Here is a 25,109-nt window from a genome sequence, read left to right as displayed (position 1 = left end):
CAAAGCAACCAAAGGGGTAGGATTTAGTGCACACTTTAAGCTTTGAAAAAACAGAAACTACAGACTCCCAAGGCCAAACACTATTTCCCCTACCCTATCCACCATGTGATTGGTTTGGCCTCTTTCCCTGTTGCTGCTGCCGTAGCAGGACTGCAGGAGGAGGCAGGAGCAGCAGCAGCTTTACTGCTAGCTCTGTGCCATCCATGCATGCACGATCTATTGCTCGTACTGGCCAAGGCAAGAATGACACGAGGAAAAAGGTTTTGTGTCTGTTTGCGTGTGATCAGTACAAGATCTGTCTGTCTGCTGCCTCTGCGCGTGTCATTTGATTTAGATTAGTACAGTACATGCGCCACCAGCGACCCAGTACACAGGCCCTTTTTAACCATGTTACTTGCCTCAGGCCGGCCTAAGGCTGACTCCAATGGAGTCTCCGAATGTCAGCAGCATTACTGTACCAACAGATTTGCCGCTCATGCTCTTCTGTATCACGCTCCAGTAGAATCGGTTTTAGTGGTATAGTATTACGGCTCTCCAGAGATACATTGTTATAGTTCCCTTATATTTGTGGATCTCTTCCTTCCTCATCCTTATTTATGGAGAATGACTTTGGATCCGAAGAAGGAAGAATAGTAATAGAAAATAGAAAATAGAGTAGTTGTTGAAGATAAAATAATATTATAAAATAATATAATAAAATAATATTATAAAATAATATAATAATATTATAGAAAATAAACTTTTAAAGTATCTGTTAGAGATGACTAATTTGAAAAAAGAGGAGAGCCATGATTGTTTGCTTCTCTTTTCCTCTCCTCTCCTCTCCTCTCGTCTGGTTGGTTGGCCGGCTGGCTGGCTTACACATGGACTCTCTTGTTTGCCCTCTTGTAACTTTAAGGTTGGTAAATTAGCTCCGTGATGATTGGGGCATGTCATGCATGATTCTTACAGCCCAGTCGGACCCTCCCTTCCCTCTCTTACTATACCCCCTTGGGAGTCGGCATAGATGAGTGCTTTGCTTGGAAGATGGAATGAGCAATCAACACTTTACACACCCATAGTGCAACACTGATGAGTGTACAGATATGGCTGTCACAACATACTCCTTTCCAGGCTTTAGCCTGGCCCGATAGCTATTGGTTATATCCTGCCAGATACTTAGCTATGACAGTAAGCAGATATACAGAAAAAAGTCCCCCACCCTCCTTTTACTTCTACACAAGTTAGGATTTGTAGTATGTGAATCAAATCCCTTGTCTTTCATTTGGTTGATAACAAGATATGCATGTGACTATGTGAGCACCACAAGTGAAGTTCTAAACATATGAATTTCTAGTTCCTGATCTCTGGTAGATTTTGGCCAATTTCTTGTTGATTGCAACATATTGTTAGAAATATCATGATGTGAAAGTGTTTCGTGGCAAATCCACTAATATCATACACCAAGCAAAGTGATACTTTTGTTACTAAAATCAAATAGAAAACTATAGAAACATCAAGAAAAGCATGCTGCTTTCTAAAATATATTGAACTTGACATTTGTTTTCTGTAGCTCTATAATCGATCAACTTTGTAGGTACGAAAACACAAGCTGAATTTGCAAATAATATATATATATATATATATATATATATATATATATATATATATATATATATATATATATATATATATATATATAGATGACAAAACGAAACAATAAACAAATCAAGTTCCACACTAGTTGTTTTCAGAGCTGAAAGAAGAAACAAGCACATCCAAAGCTAAAAGATCACACAAATGGCTAACCTTTGCTATTGAAGAAAAATGAAAATTGTATGTTGTAACGGAGTATTTAGACATTTGAGTTACTTCCTCCTCCACTTTATTCTATCATAGCAAACAAAATGCACATGCAATGATCCCTGAGAAGGTCTGACAAGCAAATCAACAATAATTCATATGTTAACAAATTTGCCTAATTTGCACATCAAGCTTGTAAGAAGTAAATCGCCATCTCATGAAGAAAAACTACTAATTGCCATCAGCCATTCAGTTCATTACACATTTACTCTGTAACACCCAACAATCCATGCTTACACAAAATAGAGTGAATGGCCATCATACATCACTGTCCAAACAAACCTCCTAGCTCAATTCATCAGCTAACCTCTTATGTCTTATCATAAGAGTTCTCACACCCACAGAAGTCTATAGAGACATCCACAATATTATAGTTTCTATTTCCAGTTTTCAATCAAATACCCACCTTGTTCGAACCGATTAAACATCACTTGCTCATTAAAAAGACCTCTTTGCTATGTAACAATATGAATGGTGGTTAGTGCACAAATGCCCACTTTGTTTGCTAATTATAATAGTAGCTTCCCTTCTTTATTAAATATATTAGCTAAGCTAGAGATTGTGATACTGATTCAGATGCCTAATCAATTTGTGTTAATGAAACTTAGCTGATGGGAGCTTAGTTGGATGCCCAAAAAATCAGAAAATAAACCAAACATATCGGCACCGAATTGTGTGGATTGGGGAGAACAATGAATATTCGCATTTTAAAGCATAGTAAAAGCATAGCGGAAACTTAACAAGAAGAATATTTCTTCATTCTTCCCATTTGTGCTGGGTAACTTGCGAAAATGATATTATGGAACATGTACCCATTTAACCAAACGAGGAATAAAATAACAATGGTCAACGTATTTTCCGTATATAATTTTTCATGTACTAATTTACAGATAAGTACCATTTAATAGTCATATAGTATTGTGGATATATTATCGTCACTATATAGCTCTGAAATTTTCAGGTTGCTAACTTGCAAAGTTTCAATATCAAATTGAAAAGGAGAACTCAGGTGTTCAATGCAAGCACTTGTTAGTTGCTACCAAACTAATAATCTTCAAACATGCAATCCATGTGGTAATTATTTTTAGAATATTTGCATCAATGCAAGTGGACTTCAAAGCTAGAATGAAAATAAGTACATAGTTGATTAGTTCAGCAGTCACTTAAAAACATCCATAAGCCACACATACCCTCTTTGAAACCAGGAGTCTCAGTGTCTGGAGGGAAGATCAACGACATATGAATATTGTCTGCAATGACCTCATGCTGTAGTGCCTCCCCTCCCTACAGGGGAAACTTGCTCGCCGAGTATGCAGTGGGTAAACCCATAAACACTAACATGCAACAAAGATTTTACCAACAATGACATTAATCTCATAAGCATTATATCGAACACCTTAGTTGCATGGTGGGCAAAGCAGTGAAGAATCGCGTGCAGTATCTACCTAGCCAGCCTGCGAGGACATGATGGCGATGGATGCAGTGAGGCCCGTTTCGCGGGTGCACGCCTTCATGGTGGGGAGAGGGGCGTTGACGAGGTGGAAGGAGCCCATGAGGTTCATGCCCACCATCCACTTGACCTCCTCCATGTCTTGCCTCTCGAGCTCCTGTGGCACAAACACGTCATGCTTGCAGACCAAGACGTCGACAGAGCCTACCTCCTGGAGCGCATGCACCACAACATTCGTGTCTTGCACGTCAGCTGCGAGAATGAAGTCGTCCTGCCCCATGGCGACGCGCGCTTCCTCGAGGTGGGTTGTTGAAAATGCATCTAGGCCCACTATGTGGGTTTGGCTAATTGATGACAAATGATTAAGGGACTAACGTATTTATTGAGATTATGAACATGTTTTAGTTCTGATGAAGAAGTTAAACGACGATGACGTCCCTCAAAAGAAAAGAGGAGCAGTATGTAGTCACTCAATAGGTTTTAATTCGCTTTATTTTCGAATTTGAGTTTAGGAATACTGCTCTATCCAGAGGGACGTGTACTGATAGTTTTGATGGTGTCTCAGTGCTCAAGTATCCTTTTAAAACCAAAAATTGAGAGTCACAATAATCCGTAGACACTGGGAAATTGCTATTTTTTGTCTGAACCCGGAGTCTCCGGGTTAGACTGGATACTCCAGGTTGGACCGGATACTCTGGGATTTTGTGTTCATCCGGACCCTCTGGGTTGGGTTCCGGACAGGCTGTTGACTATGCGATTTATGCCAACTCGGAGCCTCCGGGTTGACCCGAATACTCCGGGTTAGTTCAAAAAGCACAGTAACAACTAGTTTTTGAGTGGGAGGTATAAATACCCCCTCATCCCCTCCTTCATTTGCTGCTAAACAACTCATGAACAAACTCATTCATAGCCATTCAATAGCTCTCCTAACTCCTCTAAAACCTTAAATCTTTGTAGATTTGGAGAGTAGGGTTGGTAGAGTGAGACTAAGAGCTAGTGAGCTAAAATCAAATCTTGAACACTTGAGTTCATCGCTAAGCTACCGATCCGCGCCCTTTACTATTGGAGCCTTGAGCTCCTAGATGGTTAGGCATTGTCCGGAGAGCACCCAAGCTTGTGGAGTGCCCCGAGAAGTTTGCATTACCCCAATGATTTGAGTAAGCAATCCTAGCTTGATCTTGATGGTCGCTTGGGTGAGGAAAGGGTGAGAAGAGACCTGGCTCTTTGTGAGCTCCTCAACGGAGATGTAGGCACCTCTTTATGGAGTTGCCGAACTTCGGGATACAAATTCTTGTCTCCTTTAATTTTTGCATATTTTCTTGCTCTAGTTGATTTTGGGCAATTTGCCCCTATCTACTTGCTTGTGAGTGTGTAGTTGCAGGTTGTTAGTCAATAGATCTTGAGAAATCTATTAGAACCTGTGGTAACTCATAGACTAAATTTCATTTGCATAAAAGTTCTTATTTTTTCATTTCCTGAACAGGCCAGGTTCACTCGGAGTATCCAGGTCTGTATAACCCGGAGTATCCGGACGCTGTAATCCGCTACGAAGTTTTAAATTTTAGATATTGTCTATTCAACCCCTCTAGGCAACATCAAGTACTTTCAATTGGTATCAGAGTCTAACCTGCTTCAAGGCTTCACCGTTTGGAGGATTAGAAGATGTCGGCATCTGGGGAAAGAGCCCAAAGAGTCCGAAGTATGACATTTCGACATCGGGCAATGGTAAAGGGAAGGGAGTAAAAATTGAGTTCAATTATGACAAATTAAATGCATCTAATTCTTATATATCAGTGCCATTCAGGCGTGTACCGTATTTTGATGGTACACATTATGGAGCTTGGAGACACAAAATGAAATTGTATTTAATCTCTCTTCATCCAAGTATTTGGAAGATTGTTTGCACAAGTTGTGATTTACCGAATGAAGATAAAGAGCTCACTTCCAAACAAGAGCAAAGCATCCACCGTAATGCACAAGCCGCAAGTGTATTGCTTGACACCTTGAGCCCCGAGGAGTTCAATAAGGTGGACGGGCTTGAGGTGGCCAAAACAATATGGGATACACTCCAAGTCGCACATGAAGGCACCACAAGCGTGAGAGAGTCCAAGATATAGTTGCTTGAGGGAAAATTGTGAAGAATTGTAATGGATGATGATGAAATTCCTCTAGCAATGTATGATCACATGATGGTGTTGGTGAACAAAATTAGAGGGCTTGAAAGTGAAGAACTAGATGATCACAAGGTAGTGAGAAGATTGCTAAGAGGTTTTGCACCAAGAAACCCCACCTTGGTGACTCTTATCTGAGAAAGAAGAGATTACAAGAGGCTCATACCAAGCGATATGCTCGGAAGAATCCTTCCTCATGATCTCATGAAGGAGGAAGCAAATGAAGTCAAAAATCTTGTCAAGCAAAGCTCCACTTCCAAGAACAAAGAAGTAGCATTCAAGGTAAGCAAGCGCAAGAAAATTGAAGAATCAAGCTCGAGTGAAGATGAGAGCTCGGATGATGAAGGAATAGGCTTCTTTGTAAGAAAATTCAAGAAATTCATGAAGAAGGGTGGCTATAGCAAGTACAGGAGAGATATTCCCAAGAGAAGAATATCCAAGAGGGTTTGCTATGAGTGTGGTGAAGTTGGCTATTTAATCGCCGATTGTCGGAACAAGAAGAAGAGCAAGGACAAGGATGAGAAGAACCAAACTATCAAAAAGGATAAGTACAAGACCCACAAGAAGAACTACTCGGTCAAGCTCATATCGGCGAGGAATGGGACTACAACTCCGACACCGATGATGAAGGAGTCACCACCATCGCCATTCGCTCTTCTACACCAACAAAGTCACTTTTTAGTGTCATGAGCAATGACGACAACACTCCCAAGTGTCTCATGGCAAAAGGGCGCAAGGTAAAATCGCTCCCTAGGCTCTTATATAGTGATAGTGATAGTGATAATGGTTGTGAAAGCATGTTTAAATATCTTAGTAAAAATGCAATGTTAAAAATAAAAGAACTAATGGAAATAATAGAGAGTCAAGAGGAAATCCTTGAGAAGCAAGAGGACTTGCTCATCCTTGAAAAGGAGATAAATCTTGAACTTGAGGAGCCCTTTGCTAAAGATAGGGAGAAGGTTGAGGAGGTGACCAAGCAACTAAGCTTGGCCAATGAATCTGTTGCTAGTCTTGAGAATAGGAATGTTACACTTCAAGAGAATTTAAATTTTTTGGATGAATCTCATAAAACTCTTGAATTGCAATTTGATACTATTAAGAATTGCACTCCCACCTCTAATAATGCAATACTCTCTAGTACTTCCACTAGTAATGGTTGCTCTCGTTGTTACAATATTGTTATAAATGCTTGCACTACTAATGTTCAATCTTTACAAGTATTGCAAAAAGAAAATAAGAGGCTAAATGCCTTAGTTAAGTATGGGTGTATCAAGACATACAAATCCAAAGATGCACTATACAAGACCATTGAGACCTAGGACAATAGGCAAATTTGGGTACCAAAAATAAAGACTTAAAATTGTTTTGTAGGCATACTCGTCCAGTGGATCAAGTTGGGTGCTAGATAGTGGATGCACAAATCATATGACCGGGGAGGAGGAGATGTTCTCATCATTTGAAGAAAATGAAGGATCTTATGAAAATATTATTTTTGGTGATGATGGGAAAGGAGAGGTAATTGGCTTAGTGAAACATAATCCATATTCAAGAAATTCGTGAGAAGAGCTCAAAACGAATTTGATGTGAAGATCAAGAGGGTGAGAAGCGACAATGGAAGCAAATTCAAGAATACATAACTTAAAGAATTCCTTGATGAAGAAGGGATCAAGCATGAGTTCTCGGTACCCTACTCCCCTCAATAAAATGGGATTGTCGAGAGAAAGAATATGACTCTCGTAGAGTTAGCAAGGATAATGCTTAATGAATACAAGATTTCGGATCAATTTTGGGCAGATGCCGTCATCACCGCATGCCATGCCATCAACCGGTTGTATCTCCACAAGATCTTAAAGAAGACCGCTTATGAGCTTCTAACCGGTAACAAGCCTAATGTTTCGTACTTTAGAGTTTTTGGTAGTAAATGCTTCATTATAAATAAGAAAGTAAGAAATTCTAAAATTGCTCCTAAAGTAGATGAAGATTTCTTGCTTGGTTATGGATCAAATGTCTACGCCTATCGTGTTTTCAACAGAACCACTGGTTGTGTTGAAATTTCATGTGACGTGACATTTGATGAATCTAACGGCTCTCAAGTGGAGCAAGTTGATCCTAATATTTTAGAAAATGAAGAAATCCCAAGTGAGGCGATAAAGAAGATGGCAATATGTGAAATTAAGCCTCAAGAGCCCCAAGAACTACAAATAGCCAATAATGATCAAGTTTATCCATCTTCATCAACTCAAGTAGAGCCATCTACATCAACTCAAGATCAAGACTAAGGTCTAGATCAAGATCAAGCTCATGAGTTCCCAAGTGACGCACCCAAGAGTTCATCAAAGTGTCCAAACAGATCACCCCGTCGATAACATACTTGGTGATATACAAAAGGGAGTAACCACTCGTTCTAGAATTGCAAATTTTTGTGAATATTACTCTTTTGTCTCCTCTTTGGAACCTTTGAAGGTAGATGATGCACTTGAAGATCCGAATTGGGTGGTGGTCATGCAAGAAGAGCTCAACAACTTCAAGAGAAATGAAGTATGGTCATTGGTGGAAAGACTCAATCAAATCGTGATTGGCACCAAATGTGTCTTCCGCAATAAGCAAGATGAGAACGATATAGTGACAAGGAACAAGGCAAGGTTGGTTGCTTAAGGCTTCATATAAATCGAAGGTTTGGATTTTGGTGAGACTTATGCTCCCGTAGCTAGGCTTGAGTCTATTCGAATATTATTTGCCTATGCTACTCACCATGATTTCAAGCTATATCAAATGGATATGAAGAACGCTTTTCTTAATGGACCAATCTCTGAATTGGTTATGTAGAGCAACCACCTGGATTTGAAGATCCTAAGTATTCTCATCATGTGTATAAACCCCATAAGGCACTATATGGGCTTAAGCAAGCACCTAGAGCATGGTATGAATGGCTTAGTGATTTTCTTATTAAGAAAGGTTTTGAAATAGGCAAAGCCGATTCTACTCTTTTCGTTAAAAATGTTGATAATGATTTATTTGTTTGCTAAATATATATCGATGATATTATATTTGGTTCTACTAACAAAATGTTTTGTGAAGAGTTTAATATGATCATGTCCAAGAGGTTGAAATGTCAATGATGGGAGAGTTGAAGATCTTCCTAGGATTGCAAATGAAACAACTCAAGGAAGGGAACTTCATATATCAAATCAAGTACATTAAATATATGCTCAAGAAGTTTGATATGGAGAATGCGAAGCCTATCAAGACTTCCATGCAAACCAATGGACATCTCGATCTCAACGAAGATGGGAAGGCCGTGGATCAAAAGGTATATCGCTCCATGATAGGATCTTTACTTTACCGTTGTGCATCTAGGCCTGATATTATGCTTAGTTTATGCATGTGTGCAAGATTTCAAGCCGCTTCAAAAGAGTGTCATTTAGTGGCCGTTAAGAGAATTCTTAGATATTTGGTTCATACTTCTTACATTGGCTTATGATATCCTAAAGGTTCATCCTTTGAACTCATCAACTATTCGGATTCCAATTATACCGGTTCCAAAGTGGATAGGAAGAGCACATCTGGGACATACCAATTTTTTGGTAGGTCCTTGGTGTCTTGGTCATCAAAGAAACAAAATTCCGTAACCCTATCCACCGTCGAAGTCGAGTATGTTGCCTTAAGTGCTTGTTATACTCAACATCTTTGGATGAGACAAACCTTGAGAGATTATGACTACAACATGACCAAAGTCCCACTTTTATGTGACAATGAGTGTGCCATCAAAATAACCAATAAACCCGTGCAACACTCAAGAACCAAACATATAGACATATGACATCATTTCTTAAGAGATCACTCAACCAAAGGGGATATCGATATTCGCTATGTGAGAACTGAAAAACAACTAGCCGATAGCCTCACTAAGCCACTAGATGAGCAAAGGTTTTGTGAGTTGAGAAGTGAGCTAAATATCCTGGACTCTCGCAACGTGGCTTGATATGTTGCACACAATTGATTGTATTAACTTTATAGCTTTGATAGCTAGAAGTTTGCAAAAATGTCATTTGTGTGCTATTTTAAAAAATATTTGGTTCTTTGATCTTTTGATCATAATTTGCTACTTGTGATTATAGTTATGTATTGTTGTTTGTTGGCTGATCACAAGTAGTAAAAATGTCTTATATGTCCAACTATCCTCTCTCCAAAAGATCCGTGTCAAATCTCATCTCAAAAATTCAAGTTCAGTCATCTCCAGAACCCGGAGTATCCGGCTTGGCCCGGAGTATCCGGATTTTGAAGGTCTTCAGGACCTTCTCTGTTCTATCGGGTTGACAGTACCCAGAGTGTCTGGGTTCACCGGGAGTCTCCGGATACTATCACTCGACTCGGAGGGTCCGAGTTCCCCTCCAGGAGAGCTTCTTGATTTGGAATTAATTTCCAACCTGAAGTCTTCAAATTCACCTAGATATTCCAGGTCATCCAGACTTTTTCATCTACCCCGAGAAGTTACCCCTTCACTTTATCTTTTACAACTCCTCTTTCACCCTCTCACAGTGGAGAAGCCCCCTCTGGCGATTTCAAGACTCCACTGTGGAATTTGCGAGTTCATCATCAAATCACCTTCAACTCTAGGTAAGATTCTTCGGCCCTCCCTCTGGATCTACTCTTGGTGCATCGTGTGCATCGTGTGACCTAAAGGTACTCCTCAAGAACATTTAACCCGATCTCTTAATGTCTAAATCTAGAGTCAAATTCCTTTGGTAGAAATGTTCCTTATCCATCCTACAACCACATACTCCAAGGGTTTTGCAATGTATTGGATAAATCATCCAAAGCCTAGTCTTTGTTTCGGAGTCGGGCTACCGGGAATATCCGGGTTGGCCCGGCTACTCCGGGCTGTCCAGTGTCTGCTCAATCATCTTTTGTTCCTCCACTCCAATTCTTGTGCAATCTTTCTCCTATCTCATGTATGTCATCCATATATATCTCAGGGTAATTAAGATGGTTCATGAGAGGGAAAAAGGTCTCGCCTATAAAAGGAGGTTGAAGCAAAAGCTTGTTCTACAAGCTCAAGATGATGCCCCTTTGCAACTAGCTGATTGGGGGTGGCAGTGGCAGCGGAAGTGGCAGTGGCAGCGGAAGTGGCAGTGGTGGTAGATAGGAGCGAGTTAGCATGGTTGTTAGGAAGGTGAAGGAAACCCAAGCTGGTGGTATTCGGATTGATGAGGCGGTCCAAACCGCCAATGTACCTCGTGGTGGTGCTTTGGCACCTCGAGGAGCAAGAGGAAGAGGAAGGGGAATAACAAGAAATAGAGGCAAAGGAAAAGCCGTGGCCTCCGGTTCTAGTACTCAAAGGTAAGAAGAGATTGAGGAAGAGGAAAGTCCCATGTTAGGTCCTTTGAAGCTTCACATGCCTCTCATGACACATACGGCAATGGATATGCCCAGACAAGTTGTGAACTACATGAAAAAGGCAAGCAAATTGAAAATGAAGAGATATGAGAATCCGTTTGAATATGTGAAAAGTATGGCTGATCATCGCTTTTGAGTGATTTCCAAGCAGATTTTTATGAAACTGTGATCCTCACCAAGAAGAATCTGATAACCCCAATGCAATAAATTGGTTGGGATTACATGGAAAGGAAGAATGATCCAGTTTTCAATGAAGTTATTGCAGGTTGTGAGGAGAAAAGGATCAAAGACCTTATGGATTTGAAATGTGATTGAAGTAAGGAGGCGATCGCTCAATTTTATGCAACACTTTGGTATGACCATGAGGATAATCAAACCATGTTCTGGATGATCGAGGGAGAGAAATACAAGATTACATATTGGGCTTTTGCTCATGTATTTGGATTTGATATCCGAGATAGACAGAAGACCAATATTTACAATGAGAACCAACTCTCCGCCGAAGACATGGACTTTATGTATGAGTATCATGGAACGGTGACCCACGGCACGGTTACGGGTGTGAGGCCTTTTTACAAATATGTCAACTCCTTGTTCCGTCTCACATTGGCTCCAAAAAGTGGAGACGCCACAACGGTACAAGTTATCTCAAGAAACCTTCTCACTAGGATATCTAATGAGGCCGCTCCTTTTAGTGTGGTGGATTTTATATGGGAAGAGATTCATACCACATCACACTCTCCTACCCAAAGTTGTGCTTATACGCCGTACATCATGTATATGCTTGAGAAGGTCACCGAGAAGACCTTTTTCAAAGAAGTAAAGTATGATCCCTACATGATGAGATTGGTGAGCACAAAATCCTCTACACCTCCGCCTTCTCCTCCACCCGAGGCTTCAAGTGCACAAAGGGCAGCTCCGAAGCATCGATCTTCCTCATGTGGCTCTCCTTATTTTATCAAGAATGCTCTCAAGGCTATATTCAGAGTTTGCACTCATAATGCCATGAAGATCAAGGAACACAAAGACAAGTCTAATGTGAGGTTGAGGAAGATAGAGGAGAGACAAAAAACCATTCATGCTCATTTGGGGATTCAACACCCTTGCTCTCCACTTGCCTACGAGGAAGAGATTAGCGAGCCCGAGGCCTTTGACAATCCATGGGCTTGGTATGATGAGGCTCAAGCTGTTGCCGAGACTTCACACGCTCAAGAGGTTAATGATGAGGAGAATGAGGAGGAGGGCCTAGGGAGAGCTGATGATAATGATGATGATTATGATGATGGCAACAGAGATGATGATGATGATGTCGAGGAATTTGAGGCAGTCAACGAGTAGTTCTTCATCTTTGCTTCTCTTTCCTTTTTGGTGCTTGATACCAAAGGGGGAGAGAATGCCTAATCTATTCTGTTGTTCTGTTCTGCTCCAACCTGGAGTATCCGGGTTGACCCAAAGTCTCCGGGTTCTGGGCAATGTGTCCTCTCTTTTATGTATTCAAATCTTTATCGCTTCCGTTGAACATGTAAGCCTATTGTAATAATCTGTGATGACTATGTGTGGTGTGCCTGATGCTGTACTTTTAATTTATAAGTACTTAAGTCGTTAGTGTTGGATCATTGCTATGCGATGCGATTCTTGATGTAATGTTTGTTTTTCTCTTTCTTTTGTTATGTGATATACTGTCGAGGGTAAATCCCTGACAGTGATTCTGAGGTATGATGAACAATGGGCATGTGCACAATGTTTCAGGAAACGAGTGTGTGTGTGTGTGTGTGTGTGTGTGTGTGTGTGTGTGTGTGTGTGTGTGTGTGTGTGTGTGTGTGTGTGTGTGTTTGGTGGACTAGGGGACACAAGGAGTAATACAAGTTCGGGCCTCCCGGAGGATAATAGCCCTACTTACTGTGTGTGTTATGAAGGATCTCGGTTGATTACAGATGATGTCTTTTGCTATTTCCCTGCTCCTTCCTTAGGGACGAGGCCCTCGTCCCTTTACATAGTAGGCAGGAGGAGCACTTACATGTGGGTCCAAACAGAAAGGCCTCTGCTCATCCAAATATCTAATCCAAACCATCATTACGGATGACCAAGCGTGCCCACTTGCTCTGAGGGCACCATGCATCTAGTTGTTGTGCGTTTAATACCATGGGACGGGACAAGGCCCTTTTGTGCCGACTCCATCCACTTGCCTGGTCAGGATGCAGATGACGTCCTATCCACTGTGTGCCACCATGTCGGCCTGCAAAGTTCTATTCCGCAACATTTAATGCTACGGGACAGGACAATGCCCTTCTGCGTTGACTCCATCCACTTGCCTGGTCAGGTTGCTGACAACGTCCCATCCGTCGTGCCGGCTTGCAAAGTTCTTCCCCACCGCATTTAATGCTACGGGATTGGACAATGCTTAACTGTGTCGTCTATGACTTCGTCCTCTGGTGCTGGTGCCTGGAGAAAAAACACTCGAGTGGATATTAGCAACTGCGCTCTGGACAGGTTACGTCAAATCTTGCCCTGTGATCAGTGGGGCTAGTCGCGGGTGTAAGCGATGGTATAGGGAGACTGGTCGGGTGAGCGTTAGACTGATCGTTGTGGTCGCACGATCGACCAGACTTCGCTGTGTATGTTGCTCTAGTTGTTAGGTCCCATGTGGAGCCCATTAGCCAGGGTACCCCTTTACTTAATACACTCACATATACCATGTCATACGATTTTCGTGTATCATGTTCAGTCACACTAGTTGCACCCCATGGATGCTAAGATATAGGGGGAGCTCTCGTAAAAATTCCATTATATATGCATTTGATCTCAAACTCAAATTTCAATAAATGCACACATTTAGGGGGAGCTCGTCATATTCCTTAGAATTCAAAAATCTTTAATTGAATTATCTTTTATATGCTTTAATCGTGTTGTCATCAATCATCAAAAGGGGGAGATTAAAAATACATCTAAGCCCCCTATGTGGGTTTTGGCTAATTGATGACAAACGATTAAGGGACTAACATGTTTATTGAGGTTATGAACATGTTTTAGTTCCGATGGAGAAGTTAAACGACGATGACGTTGCTCAAAAGAAAAGAGAAGCGGTATGTAATCACTCAATAGGTTTTAACTCACTTTATTTTCGAATTTAAGTTTAGGAATGCCGCTCTATCGAGAGAGACGTGTATTGATAGTTTTCATGGTGTCTCAGTGCTCAAGTATCCTTTTAGAACAAAAATTTGAGAGACACAATAATCCGTGGACACTGGGAAAGTGCTGTTTTTTGTCTGAACCCGGAGTCTCAGGGTTGGATCGGATACTCCGGGATTCTGTGTTCATCTGGACCCTTCAGGTTGGGTTCCGGACAGACTCTTAGCTGTGCGATTTGTGCCAACCCGGAGTCTCCGGGTTGACCCAGATACTCTAAGTTAGTTCAAAAAGCACAGTAACAGCTAGTTTTTGAGGAGGAGGGTATTAATACCCTCATCTCCATTTGCTGCTGAACAACTCATGGACAAACTCATTCATTGGCATTCAATAGCCCTCCTAACTCCTCTAAAGCCTTAAATCTTTGAAGATTTAGAGAGTAGGGTTGGGAGAGTGAGACTAAGAGCTAGTGAGCTTAAATCCAATCTTAAGCACTTGTGTTTATCGTCAAGCCATCGATCCGCGTTCTTTACTCTTCGAGCCTTGAGCTCCTAGACAGTTCGGTGTTTTTCGGAGAGCACCCAAGCTTGTGGAGTGCCCTGAGAAGTTTGTATTACCCCAACGATTTGAGTAAGCAACCATAAATTGATGTTGGTGGTCACTTGAGTGAGGAAAGCGTTGAAAGAGACCCAGATTTTTGTGAGCTCCTCAACGGAGACGTAGGCGTCTCTTTGTGGAGTGGTCGAACTTCGGGATACAAATTCTTGTCTTCTTTACTTTTTGCATATATTCTTGCTCTAGTTGATTTTTGGCAATTTGCCCCTATTGTCAATGTATTAAGTAATGGGTACCCTGGCTAACGGGCTTCACAGGGGACCTAACAACTAGAGCAGCATACACCACGAAGTCTGGTCGATCGTGTGACCATAGCGACCAGTCTAACGCCCGCCCGACCAGTCTCCGTATACAATCGCTTACACCCACGACCAGCCCAACTGGTCGGAGGGCCAAATTTGACGCAACATGTCTAGAGTGGAGTTGCTAATATCCAGTCAAGTGTTTTCTTTCCCCAGGCACCAGCACCAGAGAACGAAGTCATGGACGGCACAGTTGAGCATTGTCCCATCCCGTAGCATTAAATGCGGCAGGGTAGAACTTTGTAGGCCGGCACGGCGGCGCACGGTAGATGGGATGTTGTCAGCAGCCCGACTAGGCAAGTGGATGGGGTCGGCGTAGAAGGGCACTTTCCCATCTCGTAGCATTAATTCTGTGGGAAAGAACTTTGCAGGAAAACACGATAGCGCATGGCCGATGGGACGTCATCAGCAGCCTGACCACGCAAGTGGATGGAATCAGCACAAAAGGGCATTGTCCCGTCCCGTGGCATTAAACGCACGTCAACTAGACACATAGTGCCCTCAAAGCAAGTGGGCATGCCTGATCCTCCGTAATGATGGTTTGGATTAGATATTTGGATGAGCAGATGCCTTTCTGTTTGACCCGCATGCAAGTGCTCCCTACTATATAAAGGGACGAGGGCCTCATTCCTAAGGGAGGAGTGGGGAACTAGCAAAAAACATCATCTGTAATCAACTGAGATACTTCATAACACAAACAGGACGTAGGCTCTTATCCTCTGGGAGGCTCGAACCTGTATAACTCCTTGTGTCCCTTAGTCCACCGAACACACACACAAACCCGTTTCCTGAAACATTGTCCACGTGCCCACTGTCCATCATACCCCAGAATCACTGTCAGGGATTTACCCTTGACATTTGGTGTGCTAGGTAGGGGGGCGCATTTTGTCGTTGAGCAAGTTTGAAAAAAAACTTGATCAGGCAACCCATGGCCGAATCCACGACAACCGTTGAGCCCCATTCTGAGGACCCCAGCCGCCGCGAGGTGTTCATCATGGGGTACCACCCTGATGAACCTGGAGTGCTCCACGGATGGGACACCTAGCCGGAGTCTAAGAGCTCTGAGACCCAACGTGAGGTTTACATGGCGGACCATACAGTGGGAGGCACTGAAGGCCCAAACGCATCAAACGCTGGTGGCGAACCCCCGACTTTACGCCCAGAGGGAAACCAGCCTAGCGCTGGACAACCCTCACATCCCCAGCATCGTCCTGAGGAGTCCCTACACATAGCACAATCCACGATGGCGTTGTTGCCTAGGCCATCGTACCACCTAAACATCGAGGGTTCCCCAAATCGCGACTTATTGCCGCTCTGGGCCCAGTGTCTCGATTACGAGACCATGACGCTGGTGCAGAACCTATAGACCCTACGGATCCTCCTCAGCCACCCACCGGTACCTGTCTCGGAGGGCTCGCCTGTGGCACCATGGCTGCATGATCTTGCCCTCTTGGTCGAGACCACCTGGTGCCAGACCACGTCAACATGCACTACGTCTATTGCAAGGGCCGGTGAGGGTCTCGGTCGCCAGGGGTCACAACAGGGCCCACGTCGGAATAGGTCCCGTGCTTCCCCATCCCAGGGGAGTACTCGTGGTTCACCTCCATGTCAGGACAGCCAACCCTCCGACCTGCATAACTCTCTGCGCCAACGTGACCTCCAGGGTGTGATCCAAGGCCAGGTGGCCACTAGAGAGCAGGAGGATAGGGCTCAGCGTGAGCAGGAAAAGGGCAAGCAGCCCTGTCGCACGCCTACCCCTTGCAGGGAGGCATCAAACGGCTCCACCCCTTCACCGGGACCCTGAGACCGCCATTCTCTCTCCCCAGGTGCGCGCCGCCACCCAACAACAAGTGGCTCCCCATTACAAGACAGGGTGTAATGCCCCATCTATCAGGTTATGTGAAGTGCACTGGCCAGACAAGTTTCGGCCGGTCCTAGTTGAGAAGTATGATGGCTCAACCAACCTGGAAGAATTCTTGCAGATCTACACCACCATGGTGCAAGCTACGGGAGGTCATGGGAAGGTTATGGCCAACTATTTCCCTACTGCCCTGACCGGTTCTGCCCGGTCTTGGCTGATGAACCTCCCTCATGGTTCGGTTCACTCCTGGGAGGATCTATGTGACCAGTTCGTCGTTAACTTTCAGGGGACCTACGCCCGACCTGGGGTCGAGGACGACCTATATCAGATCCAGCAGCGACAAGGAGAGTCGTTGCGAGACTTCATCCGGTGTTTCATTGAATGTCGGAATACCATTCAAAGGATCACAGGAGAATTCTTGATCATAGCGTTTAAATAGGTGGTTAAAGACCAAAAACAAGAAGCTGGCCACCCGGGTATTCTGAAGCACAACCGAGCTCTTCGAGCTCGCGGATAAGTGCGCACATGCCACTGAGGCCCGGGAGCGACAGATCGACACCAGACCACGACCTACGTCCAAATGACCTGCCCCTGCCAAAGGGGTCAACTGGAAGGACAAGAAGAGCAAGTGCAAGGCCGGACCTCCTGAAGTCTTGGTGGTCGAGCAAACTGGCCTAACACGCCGACACTTCGAAAAGAAAGACGAGAAAGAGGGTTGGGGCTACTACCTGATCCACCGTACGGACACCCATGACCTAACCGAATGCAAGGTCGTGCGAGGCATCATCGACCAGGAGCTCAGAGAGCGCAAGTACAAGCACGACGATGACGATAAGGACGGGGTCACCCCCGACTAGTCGACACTAGGGTACTAGTAGGCCGATCATATGGTCCATCACATCTTCAGAGGCATCGCGACATATTCATCTAATAGGGAATACAAGTTGGTGGTCCGGGAGGTGTGGGAAACCACATCAGACCCAATCCTACGCCTTAAGTTGTCGGAGGTCCTGCTCACTTTCAACCAAGCTGACCACCCCGCATGCGTCCGATGCCCTGGTCGCTACCCCATCGTGGTCGAACCCACGGTACAAAACATCCGCCTGGGCCACATGCCCGTCGATGGCGGTAGCTTGATCAACCTCCTCTTCGCCGATGCACTAAACGCCCTACAGATTCTGAGAAGCTCGTTGAGGACATCCCCACCTTTCTTTGGGATCACTCCGGGCTCCTTGGCCAAGCCACTGGGACAAATCGAGTTGCCCGTCACCTCCGGCTCGCCGGACAAATTCAGGATCGAAAGAGTCCTTTTCGATGTGGCCGATTTCGGGACCGCGTATAACGTGATCCTAGGCCGACTAGCGATGGCCCAGTTTGTGGCCATTACCCACTACGCATACCAGGCGATCAAAATCCCTGGGCCAACTGGGGCCATCACTATTGCTGGCAAATGCCAAGACAGCCCTGCACTACGACAAGAGGAGCCTCGACATGGTCGAACTGACTCCTGGATCACATCCCTTCACCATGGAACCCAGCGGGCGGCCGGAACAAGCCCATATCGTCGCTAGCCCCGACGATTGGCTCAAGGCAGTAAGTCTGAACGACACCAACCCAACCAGGTTGATCCAGATAGGGGCCGCCCTGGACCCCAAATAGGAACTCACGCTCGTCACCTTCCTCCGGGCGAATGCGAACTTCTTTTCATGGAGTCCATCTGATATGCCTGGAGTCCCCAGGGGTGCGATCGAGCATAAGCTGTCTATACGACCAGATGTATGACCAGTAAAGCAGAAAGTGCGTCAGTTCGCAGCCGACCGAAAGGAAGCACTTTGTTAGGAGATCGATAAGCTCCTCAAAGCAGGCTTCATACGGAAGGTGCAGTACCCAGAATGGTTTGCTAACCCAGTCATGGTCCGGAAGCACAATGGTGGGTGGAGAATGTGCGTCGACTTCACCGACCTCAACAAGGCATGCATGAAGGATCTTTCCCCACTTCCCCGAATCGATTAGCTGGTTGAATCAACTACCGACAGTGATCTATTATGTTTCTTAGATGAACGATCGGGGTACCATCAAATTAGTTTGTATAGGAAAGATGAAGAAAAAATAGCTTTTGTTACACCCTTTGGGGTCTTTTGTTATGTAAAAATATCTTTCGGCTTAAAAAGCGCCGGTGCCACTTACCAGCGGTGTATTCAAATCGTTCTGTGACCACAGCTTGGATGAAACGTCGAGGCATACGTAGACGATGTGGTCGTCAAAAGCAAAACCAATACAGACCTGATCACAGATCTCCAAGAAACATTTGACAATCTCCAAAAGTACCGCATAAAGCTGAACCCGAAGAAGTGTACGTTCGGAGTTCCGTCAGGGAAGTTGCTCGGATTCCTCGTATCCCAGCGGGGGATAGAAGCAAACCCTAACAAGATCAGGGCAATCGACCAGATGCGATCCCCGACCAGGTTAAAATAGGTACAAAAGCTAACTGGATGCATTGCTGCTCTGAGTAGGTTAATCTCAAGGCTAGGAAACAGGGGACTGCCACTCTTCAAACTCCTGAAGAAAAATGACATCTTCTAGTGGATGCCAGAGGTAGAAACAACATTCCAAGAACTCAAAAGGTACCTCTCCTCCCCTCCTAGACTAACCGCGCCTCAACCCAACGAGGAGCTCTTTCTCTATGTTGCCTCAACACCACAGGTCGCAAGCGCGGTCCTGGTTGTCGAGCGAGATGGCCTCCGACGACCAGTATATTACGTCAATGAGGTCCTGCACGACGCGAAGGCTCGGTACCCACAAGCTCAGAAACGGCTATACGCCATCCTAATATCCTCTCGCAAGCTCAGACATTACCTCAAGGCTCACAAAATCAAGGTCATTTCCTCGTTCCCAATTAGGGAAATTCTCCCTAATAGATATGCGACAGGAAGAATGGCAAAATGGGTAGTAGATCTCAGGGGATTCGACCTCCAGTTCACCCCCCAAACTTCTATCAAGTCCCAGGCACTGGTCGATTTTGTAGCTGAGTGGTCGTCCGTCAAGTCCGAGCAGGTACCGTGACTAAAGGCAGACGAGCACTGGACCATGCACTTTGACAGATCGTTCACACTGAAGAGAGTTGAGGCAGGAGTGCTTATGACCTCACTCACCGATGACATCCTCAGGTACGTAGTTCAATTATATTTTCCAGCAACTAATAACACTACTGAATATGAGAGCCTCTTGTCTGAAATGCGAGCAGCCTGCACACATGGGATTAAATGACTGTTGGCGATAAGGGACTCGCTTATAGTCGTGAACCAGGTGCAAAAGGAGTTTCAGTGCTCTGACCCAACGATGGTGGCATACCTCACCTAAGTGAGAAGAATAGAGCGGCGCTTCATCGGCTTTGAGGTCAAACACGTCCCTCGCAAGGACAACTTTCTAGCCGATGAGCTGGCCCGTCTAGCTTCTTCTGGTCAACCTGTCCTGGTCGGAGTCTTTGAAGAAAGACTCTCATGATCATCCACCGTGGTCTCAGGCCAAGGTGAAGGGGATACTCCGCTCAAAAATGGAGCACCCGAGGCAACACCTTTAGAGGCAACACCTCCCTCGGTGCCATCAGCCTCAGGCAGCCATCATGTGGTCACCTTGCTCAATTCGGGTATGGCCAGGATGGATCAGATCTCGGACTACCTTTAGAATCAAGCAACCCCTGATGATGATGCGTTAGCAGAAAAGGTCTGGTGGTAAGCTAGCAGATACTCCCTGGTAGAGGGACACCTCTACCGCCGAGGGAGCAATGGTCTTTTACCGAAATGCATCACTCAGGAAGAGGGGAGCACAGTGATCTCTGATATCCACGGAGGCATATGTGATAGCCACGCTTTCGTATTGCACCCTGGTTAGAAAAGTGTTCTGGCAAGGATTTTATTGGCCCACCGCCCTCCAGAATGCTTGCGAGCTGATGAAACGGTGCCAGTAGTGTCAGTACCATGGCTGAAATACCAATCTACCAGCCCAGGTACTGCAAATCATACCACTCTCTTGGCCTATCGCTGTCTGAGGGCTCGATATCGTGGGACCATTCCCCAAAGCCCCATGCGGTTTTGAATTCCTATTCTTGACCATCGATAAATTTACTAAGTGGATCGAGCTGAATCCGTCAGGAAGATCACCACCATAGTAGCAATTAAGTTCGTACGAGGATTGGTACTGCCAAACCGCATAATCACGGACAACAGAACTGAGTTCACCAGTAGTGATTTTCAAGACTAATGCGATGAAATCGGGACCAAGGTTTTCTATACGTTTATGGCACATCCCCAAAGCAACGGACACGCCGAAAGGGCGAACGGGATGGTACTACAAGAGATCAAAACCCAAGTCTTTGATCGGCTTAAAAGCTATTCAAGGCGTTGGGTGGATGAACTCCCTATAGTACTATGATCGCTGCGGACAACCCCTAGCCGGGCTACTGCCGAGACCCCTTTCTTCTTGGTCTTTGGCGCGGAGGCCATGCTCCCCTCAGAAATCTCTCTCCTGTCGCCTCGAGTCAGCAATTACTCGGATGACGACCAGGTGGCGCGACGAGAGGATGACATAAACCTAATCCAAGAGTTTCACGATCGTGCTCTAATTCGAGCCACCCGATATAAGCAGAGCCTCGGACACTACCACGACTAGAAGGTATGAGAACAAACACTGTTTGTAGGTGACCTTGTCCTTAGCCAAATTCAGAATAAGGCAGGTCAGAACAAGCTCTCCCCCAAGTGGGAAGGGCACTACAAGGTGGTCGATGTCACCCGGCCTGGTGCGGTCAGGTTGGCCATGGAGGACGACTGAGAATTACACAACTCCTGGAACATCGCCCTGTTGTGCAAGTTCTATATGTAGGGTCACTCGAAAACGGGCTTGTTTCTCTATTTTTGCAGGGCCTTCCGGACGAGCGTGGAATACGACCTGTAAGTTTTAAAATTCAAAAAACTAGACTCCCTACTTTGCAGGACTCCCTGACCAGCAACGGACTCCTGACAGGTTAATTCTCCGACCACAACATGCGACCACACTTAACGGCCATTACGGGATCTGCCAAACAAACAAGGCCACACACCCTCACTCGGGCTATGATCTGTTCTACATCCAAAGAACCTGACTATCAAGCGGGAGGGGACAAAGATGAGCGTCATGAAACCTCAACATTTTCCATTCATAAAAAGGAAGGATTACAAGCCGACTAGTTACATGCAATCGGACCAACTATCCTGGCACATACCCGCCCTATCCTCCCTGGCTCAAGTAACTAACGCGAAGTTGACAGAAAGAGTCCGCCAGACTCTCATCTCTACCTACCTCCGAACGAGTCAAGAAACCTCTTATACTCCTCCCTGGAGTGGCAGCTCACTACTCTAGGGATCGGGTGATGACCTGCATAAGGGCCAGGGAGGGAGGCTGAGGCAAAGGCCCTGCTGGAGCTGATGACCGACCCCGGCGCGCCCTAAAGACCTCTCTTCCTCATCATCTCCAACTCTTCCTCTTCATTGATCTCCTTCTCTAGATGGTCCCAATCGATCCACTCCTCATCACCGGAAATATCGATGACCTCAGCCAAGGGATCCACCCGGGCGGGAGAACAAGAAGGGCCAGCAAAAGGCGGCCTTCTTTGGAAGGAAGCGTGATGGTCACTGGCTCTAGTCTTACAAGCACCGGCCCCAACCTCGCAGATGCATCCGCAACGAAAGCCACTTCTGGAGATGCCTCGGCAGGCGGATCCAAAGGCAGAGGCAACTCCACCTTCGCTGAATCATCCAAGATATCAACCCCTACAGCGACGAAGGAAGGGAGTATGCCATGGCCTGAGGGTCTGCCTACACTACGGAGTGGAGCGTAAGACAGGATAGAAACGGATGGGCTCTAGGCACTGGAAGACCTGAAGGGAGGAGATGAGGCAAGGGGGTGGATCGAAAGGCCATGAAACACTCGTCTTTAAAAACCACACCGGTGAGGCATTCAAAACGCTCAAAAACTCGAGTTGGCGCGCTAATGGAGCCAAGAGTCCTTCAGTTCCAGTGACAATCAATGTCTCTCCTCTCGCCCCCTTGTTTTCTCTCTCAGGACACTTATGCCTCCCCACATGACATGAAATTCGAAGCCAAGCTTTAAGAACTGACGACATCGAACGACCACTCCCTAGGCAGACTACGTCTACCCAAGACCCAAGTGGCACAACCAGGTCGAACCACGGTCATAGGGAGGCTTGGGGCTACTGTCAGTGTATTAAGTAAAGGGTACCCTGGCTAAGGGGAACCACAGTGGACCTAACAACTAGAGCAGCATACTCCCTAAAGTCTGGTCGATCATGCCACCACAGCGACCAGTCTAATGCCCACCCGACCAGTCTACCTATACCATCGCTTACACTCACGACCAGCCCCACTGGTCGTAGGGCTAGATTTGATGCAACTTGTCTAGAGAGTAGTTGCTAATATGCACTCAAGTGTTTTCTTTCCCTAAGCACCAGCACCATAGGACGAAGTCATGGACAGCGCAGTTGGGCATTGTCCCATCCCGTAGCATTAAATGCAGTGGGGTAGAACTTTGCAGGCTGGAACGGTGGTGCACAGTGGATGGGATGTTGTCAGCAACCCGACCAGACAAGTGGATGGGGTCGGCGCAGAAGGGCATTGTCCCGTCCCGTAGCATTAAATACTGTGGGATAGAACTTTTCAGTCCAGCATGGCGGCGAACGGTAGATGGGACGTCATCTGTAGCCCGACCAGGCAAGTGGATGGAGTCGGCACAAAAGGGCCTTGTCCCATCTCGTAGCATTAAACGCACGACACATGCGGGTCTCCATCCTCAAAAGGGCCTTGTTGCCTATTCACTCCCCCTCTAGGCGACATCAAGTACTTTCAATTGTGTTGCAAGCGAGGATGGAGACCCGCACGCTCCTGCGCGGTAGTCGTGGCCATGGAGAGCCCAATGCCACTGTACCCACCAGTGATGAAGACCTGACCTGAGCAGGACACGCATGACGTGGGGCCACACCAGGTAGGCAAGCACGGTGAGGAGGTCAATGGGCGGGACCAGGAGCAGGAGGAGCTCCACAGCCACGACGATGCGGGGTCTGGCTCAGTCACTAGAGCTAGAGTCCGGGCTCGTATAGGCCAAGTCTGGGGATGATGCCCTTTAAAAGCACAGTGGAACCCTCCTCCCTGCTAAGGTGGTGGCGGTGTCCCCTGCGGCCGGGGAGGGGGTGGCAGAGGCGGCTCAGTTGGGAAGAAAGGAGGACACATAGGGGGTGAGACCAAGAGAGTGATGCAGGATTTGTTTGGCAGCTGGAGGGAGAAGGCCACACACAGGCGAGGGAGGAAGAGGTCATGGGCTAAGAGTGAGGGCAGAACATGGGAAGGGTATGATGTGGTGACAGGATATAGGAGGGTGCGGGAATCACTATATATTTTTTAAGTAGTAGAGATACAATGCTTACATGCTTTCTTAATGTAGTGTTTTTTTGCGGTACTATTTGAACTTTTTTCCAACCAGCGGTATAAAAATTTTGTTCAAAATTTACACAACCATGAGATTATTCAATTTGTCATATGCCATTGTACAATCAACCTCTGTAAATTTTGATAGTATTTGTGTTTATACATTTTGAAGTTCCAACCAACGGAAAAAAAATGCGGCTCAAAATTAACACGGGTATGCAACCAACAATAATGCCCTGTTATCTTTGACAGACCTCGCGAGTCACCGCAATCATTTGGGATCTATACTAACATTCAAACAAGGACTGGGATTGAGTTCACTACAACAGAAATGGTCATGCTGGCTCAAAAGCGTCATCAGTGGCAGTTTTTGAACCGGCACTGATAGTCATGGACTATCAATGTCGGTTTTTGACCTGGCACTGATAATGAGTGTCAATGCCGGCTGACAAATAAAAACCGGCACTAATACAGAGAATATCAATGCTCATTTTTAGTAAAAGCCGGCATTGATATTATCCATATCAGTGCTAGTTTTTTATATTGAGCCGGCACTGATAGCCGCTCTCCCCTGTACAGAATGTAGCCTTTGCCGACAATAGCACAAATAATGTCACATAAAGCACATGCACATATAATGATTTCAGCACATAATGTATCACACACATACATAATTCATTCTCATCTCATCTCATTCATGCATACGTAACAATGTTATTTCACATGTCATTGATTACAGATCATAACTAGTAATAGTTTGCAACAAAAGTTCATAATTAACAGAAGTATACAACAAAAGGGTAAGAAAAGATGTCATTCAATAGTTCTTGTTGACCAAGGACCTGAACTACGTTTTTTGCCTTTTGAAGAATC

At 45.4% G+C, this 25,109-nt stretch overlaps 1 pseudogene; it reads right to left on the bottom strand.

Annotated features, from left to right (window-relative positions):
• Positions 1-94: 94 nt before the first annotated feature.
• LOC133930325 (3-dehydrosphinganine reductase TSC10B-like) lies at positions 95-24,354 on the bottom strand (annotated as a pseudogene).
• Between the last annotated feature and the right edge of the window lie 755 nt (positions 24,355-25,109).

The sequence above is a fragment of the Phragmites australis genome, chromosome 1 (assembly GCF_958298935.1).
Source record: "Phragmites australis chromosome 1, lpPhrAust1.1, whole genome shotgun sequence".
In the NCBI taxonomy this organism is placed as follows: Eukaryota; Viridiplantae; Streptophyta; class Magnoliopsida; order Poales; family Poaceae; genus Phragmites; species Phragmites australis.
Note: the sequence above shows the minus strand (reverse complement) of the source record. Positions and strands in the feature narration are given on the sequence as shown.